General features: G+C 38.9%; 1 long non-coding RNA gene across 1 annotated transcript; it reads left to right on the top strand.

Annotated features, from left to right (window-relative positions):
* Positions 1-259: 259 nt before the first annotated feature.
* LOC139195275 (uncharacterized) lies at positions 260-2,466 on the top strand. The gene is made up of 4 exons (XR_011580022.1): positions 260-419; positions 525-593; positions 1,283-1,341; positions 2,279-2,466. It is a non-coding gene; the product is annotated as an uncharacterized lncRNA (long non-coding RNA).
* Positions 2,467-15,061: the final 12,595 nt, after the last annotated feature.

The raw sequence follows: 15,061 nt of genomic DNA, 5'->3' as shown, positions 1-15,061 counted from the left end.
ATCTCCTCAATCACTCTCTCTCTCTTCCTCAGCTCTTCCTCAGAAACTCTCATTCTCTCTCTTCTTCTCGAACGCACGGGCAACCACCAAAACCACCTAAAACCTGTACCAACGTCCAAGTTAAGACTACCATTGCAACCCTGAGGACTTCACGATCACGTAGGTACCAAATTCAGGTGAGTTTCATTTCGAAAAACCCTAGTTTTTAAAGCACCGTGAAATGGCACTATTCATGATCTTCTAAATGACTACGTTTTAGGCTAAAACAAGATCATAGCAAGCTTAGTGAGGTCCCAAGGAAGCTCGGAGTGCTTCGTTGGAAGTTTTTGGACGTAAGAACACGGAGATCGACAAGTTCAAAGTTTGGCCGGAGCTTTCGAGGCGTTTTCCGGCGAATACCCGGCGAGTTAGGAGTCGAGGTAGGTATAAATCTCTTCGTCTCGTCAAGTACTACAACTTTCCTTTTTGTTTCACTCAATTTCGTTGAGTATTGAAGAAGTTATACTCATTTGAAAAATACCCAGTTTCCGGCGACCTCCGAGGCTTTCGAGGAAGTTTCCGGAAAAACTACGGCGAACTAGGTGTTGGGAAAGGTACCATTCTCTTTGTCTCTTCAAGGGCTACAACTTTCGTTTTTGAATCACTTGATTTCGTTGAGAAATGACAAAGTTATGGCAATTTGAAAAACCGCCCGGAAAACAGCCGCCGGAAAAACCAGTCCGGCGACCCAAGGAAGAAGATGGTGCTACAGTAAAATAAAAAATAAAAATAAAATTATTTTAAAAATATTTCGACGTCCGTGACGTCGAGTAGATCACTGTGGTATATTCATATACCCAATTTGAGCACCGTATGAGAAAGTTATTAAGGATTGTTGGTTAGGTGTTCGAATAACGTTTTATAGTTTTGGTGAAAATGTGAATTGATGATCCGACCGTTGGATCGTCACCAAAATTTGATACGTTGTAATACGTAATATTTGAGGATTATTGGAACTTACGGATTGGGAATCCGAGTTACGGATCTTCCGGAATTGGAATTGTAAGTCCATAATATAAAATGTTAACCGTCACTTAGTTTTGGAAATTGACGGAGATCCGACCGTTGGATGGTAATGAAATTTTAGGATGTTGTCCTAGAGGTATAATGTGGACCTCTGGAAGTTATGGATTTAAAATCTGAGTGGCAGATCTTCCGGATCGATCAACGTAGTGACGTATTTTATATAAGTTATATATTTTATCGATATGAATTCTGAGCCTGGATGTGATTACTATTCTAGGCGGCGATCGTCATGACGCCTTGATGTGTGGTGCTAGGGAGTTGTTGGACGAACTCCAGGTGAGTGGGCAGTTTTGTTTTCCGTATATATATATATACTTAACGTTTTCCCAGAAATTGAAAATGCATGAAATTATGTTTAAAATGAAATGCATATGAGTTATGTGGAAAAACGGGAAGTGAAATACCATGCATAGAATTGATATGAAAAGTATATAGAAATGTGAGTTGAAATGCCATGCATGAATTAATATATGATGCATATGTATGAATTGGTGCGGTGGACGCACAGGTAAGAATTGATTTATGATGCATATGTATGAAATGGTGCGGTGGACGCACAAATGAGTATTTAATTACTGTTATGATGATGATGATATATATTGAGCTCAAATCCTGCACCATGGTTTAGTGCTTATAGTATTCACCGCATCGCACGCTCGCCTTGGATCCAAGTAGATGCTAGTCGTACAGTCCACGCGGAGTGGGTACGACAGACCAGTCGCGAGAGTGTTAGTGAGATTCCGACTGGTGGGTGACCTTAGATTATGTGCACAGATGATTTATGAGAAGCACTAGAGCGTAACTTGTGTGCAGAAGGCCGGACGGGTCACAGAGGTGACTCCGGTAGAGTGATAATGATAGATTTTGAGCTCTAGGTTCAACCGTACAGGGCTATTAGAGGGCCTACGGTTGATTACTTTCTTGCACCTGATATGATTATGTTGATGCATTCATACCTTATTACTGTTGAGATGATGTGGCATGGCATAATTAATATGAGAAATGTTGAGATGATGTGGCATGGCATAATTGTTATGAAAATGTTGAGTTAACGACTTGAAGTCTTGAGAATATATATGTATATTTATATTTTACATTTCTGGGAAAGTATACAGGTTTTACGGAGAGGGGTTACAACGTTTTGAGAAATGTTTGGATTTGGAAAAGAATTGTTTTACTGACCCACTCAATTTTTGGTTTTGCGCCCCTCCAGGTTCAGGAATCACAAAGGTGTGGTGACTACGAGGAATTCGACGGTGTTCTGACAGATTGGACAAAATTAGGACTCACCTTCGGGTGTATCAACTTATAAATTGTATCTTAAAGCTTCCGTACTGTGCAAATGGTTACGTCACTCTCACGTGACGGCCAGCATGCCCTCCTTCGGGACGGGGTGTGTCAGTGAACGTGGATGAGAGCATCTTGAAGATGAAGGCCTTTCCCTTTTCTCTCCTAGAGAAGGCAAAAGATTGGTTGTACGAATTGGCTCCCGGAACTGTCACATCATGGGAGAGCATGAAACGAGCTTTCTTGGAGAAGTTTTTCCCAACTTCTCGAGTCATCCTCCTACGCAAAAGGATAAGTGGCATTCAACAAGATGAAGGTGAATCCTTTCCTACTTATTATGAACGTTTTAAATCTCTTGTTGCTTCATGTCCACAGCATCAAATGAAGGAGGAACTACTTCTACGAGATTGCTAATCGAGCGTTGAACGCTCAACAATACGAAGGTGTTGGACAAAGGAGCATGCCACGGCAACAACAAGTCAATGAGGTAAGTGCCATAACTGAACTTCAAAATCAAATGGCTAACCTTACTACGTTGCTTTCTCAGGTGGTGGAAGGTCCAAAAGTCAAAACCGTAGCTTCTTGTGGCGTATGCTCCACGCAAGGACACCCTACGGACAAGTGCCCACAATTAATCGAGAATGGAGGATGGGAAACACTCAATGCCGTGGGATATGGCAACCAATATCAATCACGTGGTGATCCGTTTTCTAATACTTACAATCCCGGTTGGCGTGATCATCCGAATTTCAAATGGCGAGACCCCCAACAAGGCCAACAACAAGGCGGATTTAGGCAACAACCCCGGGGTTCTATCAAAAGCCGTTGGCACCACCACAAGTCCAAGCACAACCTGCCCAAAGCAATATAGGTAATTCAAGTGATAATGATAAGATTTTTCAATTACTTACTACTTTGGCGCAGGAAGTCCAAACTCAAAACAAAGAGAGGCAAATCCAAGACAAGAGGGTGGACAACTTGGAGAAGCAAGTGGGACAAATTGCCGAGTTCATGGGGCAATTTCGTGAGCAAGGAAGGTTGCCTAGCTCAACGGTGGTCAATCCGAAAGGTGGATTTGAATCTGCAAAAGCTATGCATTTGCGAAGTGGAAAGCAAGTCGGATCTGACCTCAACCCATCCAAGCCACGTTCCAACGAGGAGGAAGAGTTGAGAATTGAAGAGGAGGAACAAAGGTCACTCACGGCAAAGGTGGAACCAAATGTGCCGCAAGTTCCAAGTGATCCCAATTCGTCCAATTCATCCAATAAAGGTAAAAACGTGTCAAGTTCAGTTTCTACTAATGATTTCCCTGCAAATGTTCCTTTTCCTAGTAGGTTTAAGCAAACAAAGAAAGAAGAAGCGGAAAAAGACATTTTGGAGACGTTTCGGAAAGTTCAAGTCAATATCCCCCTTTTGGATGCAATCAAGCAAGTCCCGAGGTACGCCAAGTTCTTGAAGGAACTTTGCACCAATAGGAGGAGGATTTCGACCAAGGAGGTGGTCAAAGTAAGTGAAAACTTCTCAGCCATCTTACAACGCAAGCTGCCCCCAAAATGCAAAGATCCGGGTAGTTTTACAATTCCGTGTGTTATTGGTAATTCTAGGTTTGAATCTGCCATGTTAGACCTAGGTGCATCTATAAATGTCATGCCATATTCAATTTATGCATCTATGAACCTTAGTTGGATTGCACGGCAAGGATGTGTGTCCTTTTGTGGCTGAGTTCATGATCCTTTGTACACTAATTCTTCACATTCTTAGCCTCTTTAAGTCTTCAATTTCGTCCAAACCTTGGTTCCAAATATGTGACATGCATTCCAAGCTCCATTTTGCTCCAAAATGCTCTAAAATGCATCTTCTTGCCTACTTTGTCCTTAAAATCTGAAAACACACGAAAATGACTTTAAACATTAAAATAACTAAGGAAACACGACATAAATGCACAAGAACAAGCCAACTAAGTCGCATAAATATGCTCCTATCAATGATTTCCAAAGAACGTAATGATTCTAACTTGTGTCTTTATCATGCTGTTCATATAGAGAACTTGTTAGGAATAATTTGTTTGCGATGCATATTCATCCAACTCAATGATTCTAGGGAAATCTGAAGGTTAATTTAAGCGGACCTAATTAACTTGGAGTGTCGAGGTTCATAACTTATTGAATTGATAACTGGAAATTGATTTACGTTGCATATAATTCATGTGTGGAGAAGAAACCCTTAGCTATTCCATCATCCATTGATTCATCACAATTTTATCTTACAATCTGCCAAATTAATTTAATTTTGTTCAAACACAATTCCCCCATATTTTGTTGAGTCTTAGTCATTCAAATCTGTGTTATTTTGTGTTCTTAAGCATTTGGAGTCATAAAGGGGGATTGATTTTGGACGAATTTAAAAACAAAACAAAACTTGTAAACTAGAGTAGATTTTAAAACGAATTTGGTGAAAGGGAATGGATGGAAAGCTAGCTAAGGCGTTCTTCTCCACACATGTTATATTTGCATACAAAACGATTTCTAATTGCAATTCAATAAACCATGAATACTCAACACTCCAAGTTAATTAGGTCCGCTTAAATTAACTTTCAGATTCCCCTTATATCAATGAATTGGACGGAAAAGGCGCATCGCAACCAAATTATTCCTCAAAAGTTCCGTACATGAAAGCGCATAATAGAGATACAATCAAAGATCATTACGTTCAATGGAAGTCATAAGCATTGACGAGGCACTCGTAACTATGAAAGCGCATGAAACTTATGCCAAGAATTCACTTAACGCAATTGTGATCAACAACTTTTACTACTTATGAATATAAGTTCATAACTATTAGGTGAAACTCCCTTACATTCTAGCACCAAACTTATGCATGAAAATTAAGCGTGCACTCTCAACCAACATACACAAATCAGTTTTAATTCATATAGATAAGTAAATTGAATCCACAACTTATGAAACGCAATTAGAAGTAATCAAATCATATAGCAAGCATAATCATGGTTTCGAATCCCCCCTAGCCAAGGGGGGTTTAGTTCCTCATACGTACGAAACAAAGAGTATAGAATTTAAACATTGAAATCAAAGGAAAGGAAACACCTAAAACTCCCAGCAACTCGGACTTGAATGGCATGCACGTTCCAAGGTTCCTCCTTCTCTTTGCCACGGCACTTGGACTTTGGACAGGTTCTTTGGGTTCTTTAAATGGTGGAGAATGGATGGGGAATGGGTGATGGTGTTTTAGGGTTGATGGGGGGTACGGCTAGGGATGATTTTGGGCAGAAATTAGGGACTATGGTGATGGAAAGGTGCGGCAGAAATCAAGGATTGAATTCTGGCATGAATGGTTGTGTATGAGAGGTGGTGATCTGATCTAGGGATTTATATGAGTATATATAGGCACTTAAAACCCTAGGGGAATCAGATATGGACTTGAATAACCCAAATCCATAAGGAATTAGGCTTAGAAATCAGAATCCACAAGGGAAAAGGTTCACCAAGGTGCGGCAGGAATTATAGGATATGGATAGGCCTTCTAGAATGCCTTGCAAGGCAAGGAAAACAAGTTCTAGAAAGGGGATAGGTGCGGCACCTTATATGTGCAGGGATAGGGCTTCTAGAAATCTAGTTTTAAGCATTCTAATCTAGATATGAACCCCCCTTCTCAGCTAAAGTATCAATGGATTCAGATTTGGATAAGATAGGATAGGATAACGTTTGTTTGGATAAGATAAGGTTATGGATGATGTTTTGGATAAGATTTCTTCACTTGAGCTGATTCTTTGATTTTAATTCTCCTTCGTCAAGTAGGAAACCTTGCTTGAGTAGGAATCCTCATCCTTCTAGGAATCCATCTTTGACTACGAATCCATCCTTAGCTAGGACTCCTCCGTTGATTAGGAATCCTTCTTTAATTAGGAATCCTTCTTCAACTAGGACTCCTCAAATCTTCAAATCTTCATTCTCGTCCATTCCCTTGGCTCCAAGTATGTGACTACCATTCCAAGCTCCATTTTGCTCTAAAAGGCTCCAAATTGCATCATTTTATGTAATATGCCCTTAAAACCTGAAAACACATGAAACTAGCTTAAAAGACTACTTTAAACTAAGAAAACATAACAAACATGCATAAGAACTAGCTAACTAAGGCGCATAAATATGCTCCTATCAAATTCCCCCACACTTAGCTTTTGCTAGTCCTCGAGCAAAACAAAACGAAACAAAGTAAAAACGAAACGAAACAAAATAATCAAAACATAACCTAAACCTTCCAACGTTTGCCTCAGGGATTTCCAATGCACATGACATATTAAAAATCATCATTCCCACAGATTTTAGTCATCTTCACACTTAAGCAAATACTTAATCATAGTCACCACGTACTAGTTCACATTTAACCAATTAAAACATGATTTTAAATGTAGTAACATGCCTTAGAGAATTTGCTCAATTCCTTACTAGATATGCACTCAATTTTCACACAGATTTTCTGACTACACACCCTATACTAGTTACATGTGAGAAGATTGATGTAGATATGGAAACGAACACTCACATATATGTATCACAAAGAACGCAATTTCTGGAGTTATTAAGCATGTTTAGATATGATCTCATGAATGGAATGCTACTACTTAGACGCGAGAACCAGTGACACCATATGCTCATACCAATTTTAAACTCCACAAATTGAAACACATAACACTCAAGATTAAAGTGAAGGGTTGTAACGGGGCTTGGGGTATTGGCTAACAAAGAAGGGTAAAGGATAAACAAACGTTCTTAAAACAATAGTAAGCAAAGCAATGAAATTGACACTTAGAATTCATTTTAGAGTGCAGAAAACAATTTTAAACACAAAGGGGAATATGCATGCATACTTAGGGTCAAATGCAACGTTTTGGACCCTTTCTTCAACAACCAACAACTTAGAGCTCATTTTTATGCTCTTCCAACTCCTTTTCATACTTTTCACAACTTTTTCTTTTTTTCTTTCTATTTTGCACGAATTTTTCTCTTTTTTTTTTTTTTTTTTTTTTTTTTTTTTTTTTGCCGTGCCTCAATATTTCTTTTGGCACACAAAAGTTCCTTCCCCCACACTTATGTTTCTGCAGTACCATGATCAAAAGGAATTCATCTTGAGTCATGCTTAACTATGTTTTAAGAACAAGGGTATGGATAATCCTAAACTAGGCTAGGTAAGGATAATGTGAGTTAACAAACAACATAGGCTAAACAAGGCTCAACGGGGTTAAACCTACAAAACCAAATGCATGGAATGAAGGCTTTTTGGCTATGGTGGTAACTACTAACTTCATCTTGAATATGTGTTATGCAGTTCAATAACATGTTTTGAATGAAATTGACATGAGTTCTAGCATTTGGAACTAAATGATGAAACGCCTTCTAATTAGTAACCAAGCAAAGAATAATGAGATCATGCAACGACTTTAGAAAACAAGAATACAGAGATTTTAACTCTCTAAATAAACATTTAGGCTCAAGTCTCACAAGGTTGTAGCGTTTGTTTGAGTTCCTTCCTTCAAGCATGTTACAAAAACTAATTTTTCTTTATGATTACATGTGAATTCATAATTTATAACCACAACCAAGCATAAACCAAAGAGTAAATCAAACTTTCATCCATGTTTATAACTCTCTTTAACAGTCATGCAATTACAAACCGAATCCTCATCATTGTGTTGGAAGGTACCCTAAGATAGAAACAAACACACAAAACAACTTTAAAACGACTCTTTTTGGGTTTTTCAAAACATTTGTTCAAAATTTTATGGGATTTTCGAATTTTTATGTCAAAACACACTAAAACACACCAAAACAGCCTAAAAACACCTAAAAACAGCAAGGAACAACATTTGAAATTATGGGTGATAAAACCCTACGAATTTGTATCAAAACACTTTGGTTACCCCCCCACACTTAAATCAAACATTGTCCTCAATGTTTCAAGCATAGACGTACACACATAACAAGTAAAACAAACAAACAGCAACTAACACACTAAACATCGCAGAAACGAAATAAACAACAAAGAGAAGAGTTGAGGAACGTAAATCTGGAATTGGAGTGCTCTCTAGGTCTTCCTTTGTTGAATGCATGGGTTGCCTCCCAAGTAGCGCTTGCTTTATCGTCGTACAGCCGGACGGAGACCTCATTCACTCCTCACTAGGGCCCACGGCATGCTCCTCAAAGTTATCATAGTATGGCTTCAAGCGGTGCCCATTCACCTTGAACTCTTGTCCGGTTTTCAAGCTTTGGATTTGTACTGCACCATGGACAAAAACATTAGTAATAACAAATGGGCCAACCCACTTGGAACGTAACTTACCAGGAAATAACCAAAGGCGTGAATTGAATAGCAACACTCGCTGCCCAACGGAGAATGATTTCCCCGAATCATCTTGTCATGGAAAGCCTTTGTCTTCGCTTTGTAAATCCGGGCATTCTCATATGCTTCATTCCTTATTTCCTCAAGCTCATTCAATTGGAGCTTCCTATGCACTCCAGCCGCATCTAACTCAAAATTGAATGCCTTCACGGCCCAATGTGCCTTGTGCTTGAGTTCCACCGGGAGGTGACATGGTTTGCCATATATTAGCCGAAATGGTGACATGCCAAGGGGTGTTTTGTAAGCCGTACGATAGGCCCACAACGCATCGTTCAAACGTAAGCTCCAATCCTTCCTTGTAGGCCCCACGGTTTTCTCTAGGATTTGTTTGATATCTCGGTTAGAAACCTCGGCTTGGCCATTCGTTTGAGGATGGTAAGGTGTAGAAACCTTATGGTTGACATTGTACTTCCTCATCAACGCCTCTATGGTCCGGTTGCAAAAGTGAGAACCGCCATCACTAATGATCACTCTTGGCATGCCAAACCTTGCAAAAATGTTAGTTCTAATAAAATCTGCAACCACTTTAGAATCATTAGTCCGGGTGGCCTTTGCTTCCACCCATTTTGAGACATAATCCACCGCAAGTAATATGTAAAGAAAACCATGTGATGAAGGAAATGGGCCCATGAAATCAATGCCCCAAACATCAAAAATTTCGACAGGGAGTATGATGTTTTGCGGCATTTGGTCTTTAGAACTTATATTACCTATTCGTTGACAACGATCACAAGACATACAAAAGGTTCTATGATGCAAAATAGATAAGCACACAAATTAAACCCTCTTTTGTCAAATTGTAGTAAAGATGTAAGTAGGGATCGTTCTAAACCGGGGATTAGGAGGGATTGCTAAACTCTTGAGAACTAACTCAATAATGTAAAAACAAAGTTTAACACACTAAACTAGACTCAAAGAATGTAAAATTAAAAGTTAAAACACCAAAACAAAGCAAAGGAACCAAAACAGCAAATAAACACTCAAAACTGCCTTAGAAGCACAATCTGGGCAGTTTTGAGTACTAACACAGATTTGGACGAATATATGTTATAACTTGACTCAAAACACTTTCTAACTAATCTAAGACTTCAAAATAAAGGGGGATTTGTTTTGGACGAAAATTGAAAACAAAACAGAAACTTTAAAACAAAACAGATTGTAAAACGTTTTGGATGAAAAGGATGGATAAAAGGCTAGTTAGGAGGTTCTTCTCCACACATGACACACTTGCAAACAAAACGATTTTCAGTTGTTCTTCCAATAAATTATGAAACTCAACACCCCAAGTTAATTAGATACGCTTAAATTAACCTTCAAGTTCTCCTTAAGTTAATGAATTGGATGGGAAAGCGCATACAACAATTCAAAGCATTCCTCAAAGGTTCCTTACGTGATGAGCACAATAAAGATACAATCAAGAATCATGAAGCACAATGAGAACTATAAGTGTTGACGAGGCATTCGTTACTATGATGAGCATGAAACTAGTGCCAAGAATTCATTCAACGCGATCGTTTTCAAGCGACCTTCACTACTTGTGACTATAAGATTGTAACTATTAGGTAAAACTCCCTCATAATCTAGCATCATATTCATGCATGAAAACTAAGCGTGCACTCTCAATCAACATACACAAATAAGTTATCAATCAAGTAGATGAACGAATTGAATCCACAACTTATGAAATAACAACTGAATGTAATCAAATCATATTGCAAGCATGTACATGGTTTCGAATCACTCCCCAACTAAGGGGGTTTAGTTCCTCATACTCACAACACAAAGTTTATTGAATTGAAACATTGAAAACATAAGAAAGATTACACCTAAAAGTTCCAGCAATCTGCAATAGACTAGCAAGCACATTCAAGAGCACTCCTTCTTCCTTCTTGCTGCGGCACAAGGTATGGAGATGGTTTGGATGGGTTTTGGATGATGGAGAATGGTGGGAAGGTGTCTAGGATGGGTGTATGGCACGGCTAGGAAGGTTTGGGGTCAGAAGATATGGATTTGGGTGAAGGTTGGGCACGGCAAGAGGTGAGAGATGAAATCTGGCGTGAATGGAGTTGTATGGATGTGTGTGGAATGTTTTTGTGGCTGCAACAAGGAGGTTTATTTAAAGGAAAACCGAAATTAAAACCCTAGGTTGATTAGGAAATCAGAAATTAAGTCTAAGGATTCTAGAATTAGGAAATAAAATCAGAAACTTAAAGGAAACCCACCAAAAGTTGCGGCAATTACTTAAAACACAAAAGGAATGTGTTTTAAGTCAGATTTTGGGAAAGAAACCCTCTCCCTTGCACGGCAAGGAAGAGGAAAGGATGAGGGAGGTGCGGCAAAGGTCCTAGAGTGGTTTAGGGCCTTTGTTTGGTGTCCCAAAGTGCTTAAAAGGTATTCAAAGTGGCTGGAAATTAAGGACATTTAGGAATAGGGAAGGTCAACCAAAATAGGAAACCTTGGCTTAACTTTCCTACTTCAAGTAGGAATCCTTGTTGGAGTAGGAATCCTTCTTCAATTAGGAATCCTTCTTGGATTAGGAAACCAACTTTCTTCAAGACTTCAATTCCTTTTGCTCCAAAAGGCTCCAATTTGCTTCTTTTTGCACACTTTGGCCTTAGAACCTGAAAACACACAAAAGTGACTTTAAACACTAAAATAGCTAAGTAAACACAACTTAAATGCACGAGAACAAGCCAATTAAGTAGCATAAATATGCTCCTGTCATTCTAGCATCTTTAAATAGAGTTGGCCAATAAAATCCACATTCTAAAACCTTAAGGGCAGTGCGTTGTGTCCCAAAGTGTCCCCCACATGCATAAGTGTGACAAAAATTTAAAATCGAATTAAACTCCATATCATGCACACACCTACGTATAACCTGATCCGAACAATATTTCCATAAATATGGATCATCCCACACATAAAACCATGCCTCATGCCTTAATTTATCACGTTGGTGCTTAGTGTAAGTGCTTGGAATTCGTTTTGACACTAAAAAGTTCACTAAATCGGCATACCAAGGCTCACTAACCTTTATGGACATCAATTGCTCATCCGGGAATGTCTCTGGAATAGGGACGACATCTTCTTGATAGGAGCATATTTATGCGACTTAGTTGGCTTGTTCTTGTGCATTTATGTCGTGTCTCTTTAGTTATTTTAGTGTTTAAAGTCATTTTCGTGTGTTTTCAGATTTTAAGGACAAAGTAGGCAAGAAGATGCATTTTGGAGCATTTTGGAGCAAAATGGAGCTTGGAATGCATGTCACATATTTGGAACCAAGGTTTGGACGAAATTGAAGAATTAAAGAGGCTAAGAATGTGAAGAATTAATGTACAAAGGATCAAGAATTCAGCCACAAAAGAACACCCACTCCTTGCCGTGTAACCACATAGCATTCCCTTTGGATTCCCATGCATGCTTAATCATCCTTGTCCCCTAAAATATTTCTGATTTCATGCCTCAATTCACTCAATTATCACACTCAATTGCTGCATACCTCTTGTTCCCTTCACCCATCAGATTTCACACAACTTTCACAACCATTCCATGCACCAATTGATGCTCCATCATCCACATTTGGGATCCAATGCTGTGTGCAACACATGTTGGTGCACCTTTGACTAATTTCTGAAACATTTCACCTCCCCTTTTCATTTCCATGCAAAGAACACAATCATTCATGCTCCCTAGCTGAAATACCACTCCATTTTACCCTCCATACTTTGCATCATTGCTCCATTTTCATCCTTGGACCATTGCACACCACAAATTCACCCTCCTTGCTGTGCATTTTCCCCACTGCCCAATCTGATTCTCTAGGGTTTTTGGGGCCTATATATACATGTTTACACCCCTTGGCAAAGGGTTCACACTCTCATATTCACCATTCATCATAGAAATTCGTCCATACTCACCCTAGGCAGCAAAACACCCCAAAAACACCATTCTAGTGCCCAGAAAATATCACAGCCACTCCACCTTCTTCCACCCTCTTTGCCGAAGTTCTCCACCACCCTTCCACCATCAAACACTCCTCTACACTCACCATAAACCTTTCTGCACCATAGAACTACCCAAAACCTGTCCACAAACCAATCTACCACAAGCAAGGGAAAGGAGGAATCTTGGATGCACTTGCTGCCAAGTTGGAGCATTCTAGGTGTTTTCTTTCTTTGGATTTTAATGTCTAATTCATGTAATCTTTGTTTTGCTTTAAGTATGATTGGCTAATTTCGTTTTGGCTAAGGGTGGATTCAAAACCATGATTATATATGTGAAATAAGTTGATTACTTTCAGTTATCGTTGTATAAGTCGTGAATACAATTTGCTTAACCGTTTGATTTAGAACTTATTCTTGTATGTTGGTTGAGAGTGCACGCTTAATTTGCATGCTTGAATTTGATGCTAGGATATAAGTTTGTTTCATCTAATCGTTATGAATCTATATTCGTAAGTAGTGAAGGTCGCTAGTCACGATCGTGTTAAGTAGATTCCTGGCAAGAGTATCATGCTTTTCATAGTTACGAATGCCTTGTCGATGCTTATGATTTCCAAAGAACGTAATGATTCTAACTTGTGTCTTTATCATGCTGTTCATATAAAGAACTTGTTGGGAATAATTTGTTTGCGATGCATATTCATCCAATTCAATGATTCTAGGGAAATCTGAAGGTTAATTTAAGCGGACCTAATTAACTTGGAGTGTCGAGATTCATAAATTATTAAATTGATAACTGAAAATTGATTTAGGTTGCATATATTTCATGTGTGGAGAAGAACCCCTTAGCCATTCCATCATCCATTGATTATTCATAACTTTGTGTTACAATCTGTTTCTATTACAATCTGTTTTCCTTGCAATCTGTCCATTTAGTTCATTTTCGTCCAAATCAATTCCAAATTTATTTTGAAGTCCTAGATTAGTTAGAAAGTGTGTTGGTTTATGTTTTTAAGTGTTTTGGTACAAGTTAAAACCCAAATTCTTCCAAATTGGTGCTTTGTGTTCAAAACTGCCCAGAAAGTGTTTTTAAGGCTGTTTTGAGTTATTGGTTTATTTTAGTATTTTAAACGTGAGTTTTGCATTCTTTGAGTCTAATCTAGTGTTTTAAACTTGGTTTTTACATTTCTAAGTCAGTTTTCAAGTGTTTAGCAATCCCTCTTAATCCCCGGTTTAGAACGATCCCTACTTACATACTTTGCTACAATTGATAAAAAGAGGGTTTAATTTTGTGTGTTAACTTATTTTTCACATCAAATTTTTGGCGCCGTTACCGGGGATTAGCAACTTTGCTAATCTCTTGGATTGTTTTCTTTCGAATTATTGTATTTTGTTTAAGTTGCTGATTTGTTTTGTTTTCTTTGTTTTTAGGTACTAGTGCATGACTCGAAGTTCCCGACCTGTTCATGAGCATATCTTAGACTTTGACGACGACTTCGAGAGAACTTTGAGAAGAAGGAGGAAACAACAGCACAAGGAGGATCCCACGGCACAAGTGGGTGGAGAAGAGCAAGGTATAGCCATGGACAACCGTACGCTCAAGGAGCTTGCCGCCTCGGGTTTGGATAATGCCGCACCATTGTGTATCCAATATCCCATGGCTGCTCAAGGTAAAACCGAAGAGTTCGAGTTAAAGTCAAGTTTGCTCCACCACATTCCAAAGTTCCATGGGCTGTCCATGGAGGATCCGAACAAACATTTGAAAGAATTTGAAGTGGTGTGCTCAAGTATGACTCCGGTTACCGTTGACGGAAGTATTTTAAAGATGAAGGCTTTTCCATTCTTGATAGGAGCATATTTATGCGCCTTAGTTAGCTAGTTCTTATGCATTGTTGTTATGTTTTCTTCGTCAAAGTAGTCTTTTAAGCTACTTTCATGTGTTTTCAGGGTTAAAGGACATATTACCCGAAATGATGCAATTTGGAGCTTTTGGAGCAAAAAGTGAGCTGGAATGTGGTGTATGCAAATGGAGCACAAGGAATGGACGAGTTTGAAGGTCAAATGAGCTTAAGAATGAAGAAATGAAAGTGATGAACTAAGAATTCGGAATTGGAAACCAAAGTTTCTAAAGTTGGAAGTTTCTATTCTTGGAGGTTTCCAATTTCGAGAGTTTCTATTCTCGGCTTTGGGCTTTTGGATGACCCATCTTTGCCTCTTGGACCTATGCCGCACCTAACCCTAACCCTAGCCCACTTAATCAGCCGCACCTAGGCCTTGTTCACATGAAAAAAAATCTGATTACTTACCCTAAGCCCATGCCGCACCTAATGTTCTAGAAACCCTAGTTTTTGGTG

This window comes from Malus domestica, chromosome 04, assembly GCF_042453785.1.
Source record: "Malus domestica chromosome 04, GDT2T_hap1".
In the NCBI taxonomy this organism is placed as follows: Eukaryota; Viridiplantae; Streptophyta; class Magnoliopsida; order Rosales; family Rosaceae; genus Malus; species Malus domestica.
This window is presented reverse-complemented; position numbering and strand designations above follow the sequence as displayed.